A 9,501-nucleotide genomic window follows, 5' to 3' on the forward strand; every position below is an offset into this window, starting at 1 on the left:
ACGTGTGTGCATGTCACATAATTCTATGAAGACTTCTATTGAATTTATCTTGCAGAACTGTGTAAAATATACTCAGATACTAAGCAGCACCTTCCCTACCTTCCATCCCCGTCCTCAGTGCTACAGAGTGGTTCATTCAATGACTTTTCAGTTTGATCTCCTGGAGGCATTTGAATCTGCATCAGAAAAGGCATCTTTGGTTGGCCCGAAACATTTTAAATGCATCAAATCTAGTATCACAGGGGGAAAGGCATCCCTGTAATCAAGTCATCGGAATATTACACACAACGCCACACTGCCTTGTGACTTAATTGCTGAGTTTTAGCGGCCTGGGGCATTCAGGTTCACATGAAAAAAAAATGTTTGCAACCCCTCAGGCGCAGAATATTCTCACTGAGCAGAAGGAACAATTTCCAGTGACAAGAGGCCATTTGGCCAATTTGCTGTCCAGAACTCAGACTCATGAGTCACAGACAACAGAATAAAGAAACTTAACACTCTTGGCATTAATGAGCAGGGTAAGGATTGGTCATTTTCAATGCTCCTTAGTGATGCCTTAAAGTAACAAAATGACACTTTAAAAAGAAAAAAAAAAAAAACCCACAGTCACCTTGATGTTTGAGCAACTACTTTATTTTAACCCAGCATCTGCCACAATTTATAGGAATATCTTCCCTATGCCAAGACTTCTATATCTTTTTCCCCATCAACATTTGAAACAAAAAAGAATACCTAAAAACAAGTAACCATATCAGTTTTGTTCACTGCTGTCAGATGTTTAATAATACTACTGCTATCCGCCGTCACCCATCCAGAGTTTTAAAAGCTTTATCACTAATGTGAAATATATAGATAAGAGAAACACAGAAGGTAAAAAATCGACGTCAAAAATGCATCTCTGGTTTCCCCCAAAATACATTGTGAGACACTGAATGAATACCTAATTGTTAAAACCAACACAAAGGGCTAGAACCCTTCTCTCCATGTTCCCAACAGGATAATATAGTGTAACAGTTTATAAACACAAGCCAGGAACTAAAATTAAAAACTACCCCAGGTCAGAAATGAGACCACTTTATAATTAGAGAAAAAACTACCAGTCCCCAGTGGAGATTAAGAAGGGGATGGTTTCTGAAAATGTACATAAGAGGGACAGAAATAAACAACTTCCACAGTCTGGTGGCACAATTCTGTTCCCTTGTGATGGAAACACAAAAAGGAGTCTCTAACAAGCTCCAAAAATATGTGTATGTGTATTTTAAGTAAAATTTAGCTTTCCAGACAACTACGTTTTTCTGCTGGAAATAATGAACTAACATAAAAATGATATAAGGATGTGTGTAAAAAGGACATTTAAGAGAAACAGGTTGAAGAGCTTCATAAATTTACCAAAGATTAAATTAAAGCTGGATGTGTAAGATGTAGTGATAAAACAATTGGGGGCTGTTCCTTCTTTTAAGCAAGGATGGTTTGGGCTTTATCGGAAACCAGGCTTGCATAACTAATCAGTGGCATGACCAGCCCAGGCTCTGAAATGGGAGTCCCAGGCAGCCCCTTGCAATGCATATATGCTCAAAACTCATTACGTTCGATATGCCTTGTTCTTGACCTAAATGCAATAGAAATTCTTCCTTGGGGTGCATGATATACATGAAAAAGTACAACTTCTTTTTAAAACACCATTAGAATATTTTATTGTGTGTGGACATACACTCTTGTTACTCCTAAATGCTATTCTATTGAGTACAGTTTATATTCACTGGCAAAGCGAAATCTCCGGGGAAGCCAGAGAGGGAATGCAATTTCTAGTAATAACAGCTCACAACAGTGAATACTATCCACTTATCCCCACAATTTCCAGCTATTTTGGACTCCTTTCTGAATTAACCTTTCATATCAAAAGGAGCAATTCTGCACACTAGAGACTCCAGCACAATTTCATGCATAATTTATTCACTCAGTTCAACATTAAACGCACAGTCCTTGACTTTGTCAAGGTGGATTCTGTTGGCAGACTTCACAAGCAGCAAAACAGGAGAAATGAGATCTACAGCTCAACCTCTTCACCTATTCTGTCTGGCAAGAGATGGTGGGTGGGGGCGGAGGGAAGAGAAAAATAAGGCGAGATTGTAGCACGGTGCCTGTCATCTGTAGGATCCCCGGCAAGCACATGGTATTTTCACATCAGTAGTCTCTGAAAGGTAGGGGATTTTGTTGTTTTGGTTTTTAAGTCCAAAACAATTGAAAGAAGCCGGAATTCTGCTTCACCAACAAAAGTCTGGGGCAATTTGTTGCCTTCCTGACAATTCCACCGTTCACAGGAAAACAATATTTTTATCTTGGGTTGCTTAGTAGGCGCGGTTGGAAGAAATTACTCGAGGCTGTTATTCAAACAGACCCACACATTAGCTTGAGGTCATATTAGAAGGGCTCATTTTAGAAATTTCAATAACACAGACTTTCCAATGAGATCCCAAATCCCAGATTTACACTCCCAAATTGGCCTTCAAGAACATAGACATCCATTTTCTCTCCTAAACTACCCATTTGAACCCTCAAATGAGGGATGTGTGCAACCAGTTGTAAAAACAGAACCCGGATCCACCAGGAAACTGTTCCTCCGCCTTTTCAGAGTCAGCTGAAGCTCAGAGTAGACAGGAAATCCATTTTCTCTCCTTTAAAGGCCTCCCTTATTCAGAGCCATTCAATCAGATACCTGAGCCCAACTACTGTCCAGGTGGAAACCCACAGATGGTTCTCTTTCTCAATCTCACGGATTACAAAACAGTTCTGTTCATCCTGTTACAGAGGGAGTTTTCCTGTTAATGATTGCTGTATGAATACATAATATATGCCAGCAACTTCATTAAGACTTTGCGATCTTCATGGAGTTTATTCTGTCAAACATCACCCTGAGATAATTATTAACATCACACACCGCAGATGAAGAAACCGAGACTTGAGGCCTTCAGAGGCCTTTGCAGGCCTTGCTCCCGTGAAACTACAGCAAGAATTAAATTCTAAAAAAAAAAAAAAAAAAAAAAAAAAGAATTAAACTCTAACCCCAAAACAGATTCGAAGCGATTTCCCTAAATACACTAGATGAAGTGAATTGGTCCTTCACTTTAGCACTTGGTCATTAAAATATTACCTTCCAGAAGCCACAGCCCACTTTCCAAACCTGTGAATAATATGAGGCCCAGGAGTATCCAATGAGACGCCTTTTGGAAATACGACAAAACGCTGGAAATTTTCACACAGGACACCTTGGCAAAAGTCTTTAAATCTAAACTTTCTTAGGCGGCTGCCCCCACAGTGTAGTTAGAAGAAGCCCGAAGCACATAAATTGGAGCCTTACCAAAACTGAGCCTCACTTTTATAATTTGCCTTTAAATTTACTGCAAGACCATGAAAATTAAATGCCTCTGGTACCATCAAAGTAGCTCACTGAGATTTCAGCCGTCCTCCTCCGTTAACATTCAGCAGCAGCCTTTTTATTGTCTCGAGACTCTGGATTTGGACCAAATCGTTGAAATCAGTGAAAACTCAGAGGTGAAGCAGGTTTCCCATTTATGAGCTTTTCAACCCCAAGATTCCCATCCTAATGATGACATAACAAAAGGACCTACCAAAGTGGGGTTTAGAAGCATCATTTTGTCTGGTTCATTTACCCTCCCCCCACCCCCACCCCAAGCTGCTGTGCAACTTGCAGTGATTGGCAGGCAGTGGAAACACACAAGGCACGTTGGATGCGTTGGCCAAAAATGTCATGGCAGTGGCTGGAGTCCTCGACATTCCCACCCCTCACCTCCCTTGCTCCCTTCCCAAGGGCCCTGAGCACCACAGCAGCGGCCTGTACCTTCAGGTCCCCAGAGCAAGATCTCATGCTTCCGGAGAGACCACCAAGTCACAAAGCTTCTAGAACTCTATATGTCAGAAGCCCAACACTATGTCAGGGCTCTATTTCTGATGGACACTTGGAGCAGTGTCAGCTCCTTTGCTTCTTAGCCCAGTGGCCTTGGGCACACATCTCTTCTACCACTCAGTTTCCATGTTAGGAAACAAGATGAATAATACCTACTTTAGGGAACTATTGTGGGAATTTAACCTGGAACTTTTTTTTTTTTTTTTTTTTTTTTGAGAGAGAGAGAGAGAGAGAGAGAGGAGGGCCAGATGGAGAGAGAGTCTTTTTTTTTTAAATTTTTATTTATTTATGATAGTCACACACAGAGAGAGAGAGGCAGACACATAGGCAGACTCCATGCACCAGGAGCCCGATGTGGGATTCGATCCCGGGACTCCAGGATCGCGCCCTGGGCCAAAGGCAGGCGCTAAACCGCTGCGCCACCCAGGGATCCCGAGAGAGAGAGTCTTAAGCAGACTCCACACCCAGCACAGAGCCTGCGCAGGGCTCGAACCCACAAGCCTGAGATCAGGACCTGAGCGGAAATCAGGACTTGGACGCTTAACTGACTGAGCGACCCAGGCATCCGCCCCCCGCCCCCAAACCAGCAATATTTTTAAGTTGCTTAGCCCACTGCTTGGCACAGAGGAGCTCGGTATTCACAGGCAAAAAGCATTTGCTTTTCACATAGACATCAGTGTTAATTTTAATCTTTACAACATAGAGGTTATTTGCAGTATTTGTCATACAGATGTGGAATCCAAACCCAGAAATTCAGTGATAGGGGTAAATATTGCTCAGCGGATAAGCAAAGAGTTGGCGTTTGAATGTATATCTCTCTTTGACTTCAAATGCCCAAAAGTTTGCACTGCCACACTGTGCTGCCACAATAACACGTTGCTAAAAGAAGCTCCGCAAGGATTCGCAGAGTACTGAGGAGGGATTTGTGAAGGGCCATAAACTTAACTTGCAGCTAAATAAATTTAATTTGCTATTTACTCTCACATCATTCTCCAAGCACTCCATAAAAGAGCTGTCCAAATTGGTGCCCCATCAAGACCCCCCCTTTCCCTGAGGGTACATCCAGCCACCAGCTGCTGCTTAGACCCATGACCTTTGCAGAAACCTCGCCCTTGGCAGATGGGAGCCACATCCTCTGAGACAGAGACCTTCAGGACTTGTGTTAGTCAACATCCTCTGGGGAAATAGATCAAATAGAATGGGCATGTTTAGAAGAAATGTGTCACAAGGAATTGGCTCACACAATTACGGAGACTAGCAGGTCTAAATCTGCAGTGTGGCCCTAGGATCGCTGATGGTGCAGTTTCAGCCTGAAGCCTGGCGGGCAGAGACCCAGGAGAGGCAATGGTGCAGATGAAGTCTAGAGGCAACCTGCTGGAGAATTCCCTCTTGCTCGGGGGGCTGGATTTTTTGGTTGCATCCAGCCTTTCAACTGATTGTGCAAGGCCCACCCACCATATGAAGCATGATCTACTTTACTCAAAATTCATGGATTTGGATGTTAATCTCACCCAAAAACATTCTCCAGGTGGATACATAAAATCAACCATCACGGGCAGTCACCCCCAGCCTTCCCTATCCAGATGTTCAGTGCCTGATGAATACAGGATTCAAAGGACTCAGGTAGAATGACTTCAGAGACCAGAATGAAGCTCCACTTCACATGAGATCATCCCCTTACTTGGACTTTCTCCTTCCCTATTCTGCTTCTCTCTCTCTCTCTATTTCGCTCCTCATAGCAAATAGGTTATTCTCTGACCTTTTTTCTCATCTGTAAGAACCCCAACATGGAAGGTCAAGTTCATATAACCAAATGTCTTCATAGGGCATTCAAGGCATTCAAATCCCTCCACACTTTGAACTCAACAACTTTGTTAAATTTACCTGACAACCCGTCCCTCCACAGCGGGAAGGTATCTTCGTCCATTTGGCTTGCTATAACAAAATAACATAGATGGTGTGGGGTGAGCCACATTTATTTCTCACAGTTTAGGGGTGGAGAAGACCAAGATCAAGGCACCAGCAAAACAATGTCGGGTGAGAGCCCAGTTTCTGGGTCATTGATAGCCATCTTTTCACTGGTGAATGGGGCAAGAGAACTACCTGGGGGCTCTTCTGTAAGGCCACTAGCCCCATTCATGAGGGCTCTACCCTCATGAACTAATCACCTCCCAAAGGCCCCACTTCCTGAAACCATCACACTGGGGACTAGGTCTCTACATATGGCGGCACCATCATCTACCCTACTTGCCAAGCCCCAACACCCGGTGACAGCTTCAGCTTTGGTCTCCTTCAGCCCTCCATGTTGTCACCAACTCCAATGGGTCTTCTGTTTCCACATTTCTCCACGCTATCCTGTCGCCTCTTCACCATTTATACTGGGAGCCCCCTCATTCATCTTCACTCCCTGGACCTCGTAACTCCCTGCCTATTGTCTCTCACCTCTGAACATGGTCTGCCCACCAAACATGTCATCTGCCCTCACTGATGAGACAGTCCTGAATTCTTCTCACGCTAGTAAGCCTTTTCTTGATTGATCCCAACAGACTTCTATGGCCTCTTGGCCATCCCAGATCTCTTAGCCCAGCTGACACTGACCTCCCCACAGTTCCTTACACATCCTATCACCTTACGAACCCCCCAGAATCACTCCTGGTCCTTAGTGACTTTACAGTAGTGGCTCCATCCCCGTGGAAGGTACCATGCCCCTTGGCCTACACACAACCTCAACTAACTCCTACTCCCAACATTGAATCCCCAGCTCAACTGCCACATTCTCTCTCTGTTTGGATTCTTTCAAAAAGCAGAGCCAGAAGCCAGCACTTGATGCAGGTGGTTCATTTGGGAAGGGATCACAGGGAGCAGGAAGGCCTAGTGGGAAGACTGAGAAGGAGAAGCAACAGTGAAAAAAACAGCAGTTGTCAAGGTTGTTGCTGTAGGCAATGTTGGGATATCTGAACCCCACACAGACTGTTTCTTACAATTTGTTCCTTTAAAGGTGGAGAAATTGGGAATTTATCTGTTAGCTTTCCTTCCCCCATCAGTGGGAGGTGGCCCTTGAGGGCATTAACTATCTGGGCAGCTCTGCGATATCCTTCCAGGTCCCGATGCCTCAGAGAAAGCTGTTGAGCAGAAGAGCTGAGAGGAGCCACTCACAATGTCAGGGGGTCAGAACTAGGCCCTGCTCCGCAACCACATCAGAGGTGGGCAAAGAGGAGGTGACAAATGGCCCCCAGAAGCACCTGCTACTCATGCTTTCTTCGTAGTTTTCCCCTACCCGCCCCCCCCCCCACTGTTCTTCCAGAGCCCTCAGGGCTTAGTCTTCTGATAGCACTTAAGTAGAGGGTATTATGATTGTCTCTTTATTGTTCTCTGTCTCTCTCTCTTTCTCAACCCTGAGCTCTGAGAGGGCATGTCCTGCTAGCAGAGAAGTTGGTCTATACTTCAATTCCTCAAATGCCTGTTAACCGAATCAATAAAGTTTTTCTGAGCCATTCCATGTTACTAAATGTCTGATTTCACATAGTTTGAACAAGATAAAAAGATAAAGGTACCAGCTCGTTAACATGGAGTTTAAGATCTGCAGCCCTTCCTGTCAAACTTACAACCACGTACTTTAGACTCAGTTCAAAATACTATAGTAAAGTTCTTTTCTTCTTGTCCCTTGTAATTTTGAAAGTAATAAAGTGACAGAGACAGAGGGAGCACAATCCTCCAGGCTGAAGGAATGTAAAATGTATACATATTATTTTTAAATCAATATTCAATATATCTTTATTATATTTTAAAAAATTTTTTGCTACTGTAAACTCAATCAATAAAAAGTGAGCTTTAAAATAATTTAAGTGGCTATATATTTTTTTCTATTCCAACCTTATTCAAATTAATTTGAAGAATTTTTTTCCGTCCCTTCTTTTCCTGTTTGCTTAATGTCCCCTGACATAAATTCAATACGAAGATGGGTGGTTGTTCAGAGGGGTGGCTGGAAATGTTAATTGGCTGATCACAATAACAGTCTCCTCCTAGTTCCAGGCAGCAGCACACCTCTCTAAAAGAATCACGTTCCCAAATTTCTAAAAATTTAAAATAGATTTTCAATGCCTTTGATTGGGCATGCCAGTTTGCATTATTTTTCCATTTTATAAAACATAAGGCTGGGAAAAAATATACACTGCACACAAAAATGTGCAATACACAACTCATAAAATGATCTTCAAAGTTAGAGCAAATTACTGGGTAGCTGTTAGCTTTTGGTTAAGAGAGGCATGAATTTCCCCCTTCAAAGATGTTCACCATTTGTTAAAGGTGCCAGTCACTACACTTACAGCTAATGTCTATCTTTAGATTTATATTTCAGTGGTTACCTACACTTTTCTTTACCCAGCAGTATCTTACCCCCTTCTGTATGTGTATTATGTATTATGCATAAAATATATATGTAAAACATATAAAACCTGTATTATATATAAAATACATATGTAAATATATGGCATATATAAAATACACATAATAAATATACATGCATGTGTGCATAAAATATACAAAATAATAAATACATTATAAATAAAATATACATAAAATGTATTATTTTAACAGTTCAAAGTGTATGATTCAGTGACAAGTACATTCACAATGTGTGACAATCATCACCACTACTTGCAGAGCTGTGTCACCATCCCAAACAGAAACTCTCTACCCATGACACAGCAACTATCCATTCTCCTCTCTCCCTCGTAAGTTCTAGTCTACTCTCTGACTCCCTAGTAAGTTCTAGTCTACTCTCTGACTCTATGAATTTGCCTATTCTAGGCTATATATATATATCTATATATAGAGAGAGACTCATAAAATACTTGTCCTTTTGTGTTTGGCTTCTTCCACTTAGCATAATGTTTTTATGATTTATCCATGTTGTGAAACAGAGGGTCATAGGGGAAGAGAGGAAAAAAATAAAACAAGATGAAATCAGAGAGGGAGACAAACTATAAGAGACTCTTAATCATAGGAAATAAACTGAGGTTCACTGGAGGGGACGGGAGGAGGATGGGGTAAATGGGTGATGGGCATTAAGGAGGGCACATGATGGAATGAGTACTGGGTATTATATAAGACCAATGAATCACTAAACTCTACTTCTGAAACCAATATTTAGTTATATGTTAAAAAATAATAAATAAAATTCTAACTATGCCACTTAAAAAGAAAAGATGAATCCATGTTGCAGCATGTGTCAGAATTCCATTCCCTTTTGTGGCTGAATAATATTCCATTGTATGTAAATGCTATATTTTGTTTATCCATTTGCCTGTCAATGGGCAGGGTTTGCTTCCCCCTTTTCGTTTTGGGGACAAATACAGACTATGAACACTGGTGTGTGGGTATCTGAGTTCTTGCTTTCAGTTCCATTTTGAGCTAATTCTTTTATATGATTTAAGGTAAGTCCAGCTTCATTCTTCTGTATGTACATACCATCTTCCCAGCACCATATGTTGAAAAGACTGTCCTTTTCCCATTGAACGGCCTTGTATCTTTGTTGAAAATCAATTGGCCATATAGATAAGGGGTCCTCTTGCAAA

At 41.9% G+C, this 9,501-nt stretch overlaps 1 long non-coding RNA gene across 1 annotated transcript; it reads right to left on the reverse strand.

The window, feature by feature from the left end:
- Positions 1 to 611: 611 nt before the first annotated feature.
- On the reverse strand, positions 612 to 3,665 carry LOC144289748 (uncharacterized). Its single transcript, XR_013357674.1, has 2 exons — positions 3,433 to 3,665; positions 612 to 3,020 (listed from the first exon to the last, which is right to left on the reverse strand). It is a non-coding gene; the product is annotated as an uncharacterized LOC144289748 (long non-coding RNA).
- Positions 3,666 to 9,501: the final 5,836 nt, after the last annotated feature.

This window comes from Canis aureus, chromosome 19 (assembly GCF_053574225.1).
Source record: "Canis aureus isolate CA01 chromosome 19, VMU_Caureus_v.1.0, whole genome shotgun sequence".
Classification (NCBI taxonomy): Eukaryota; Metazoa; Chordata; class Mammalia; order Carnivora; family Canidae; genus Canis; species Canis aureus.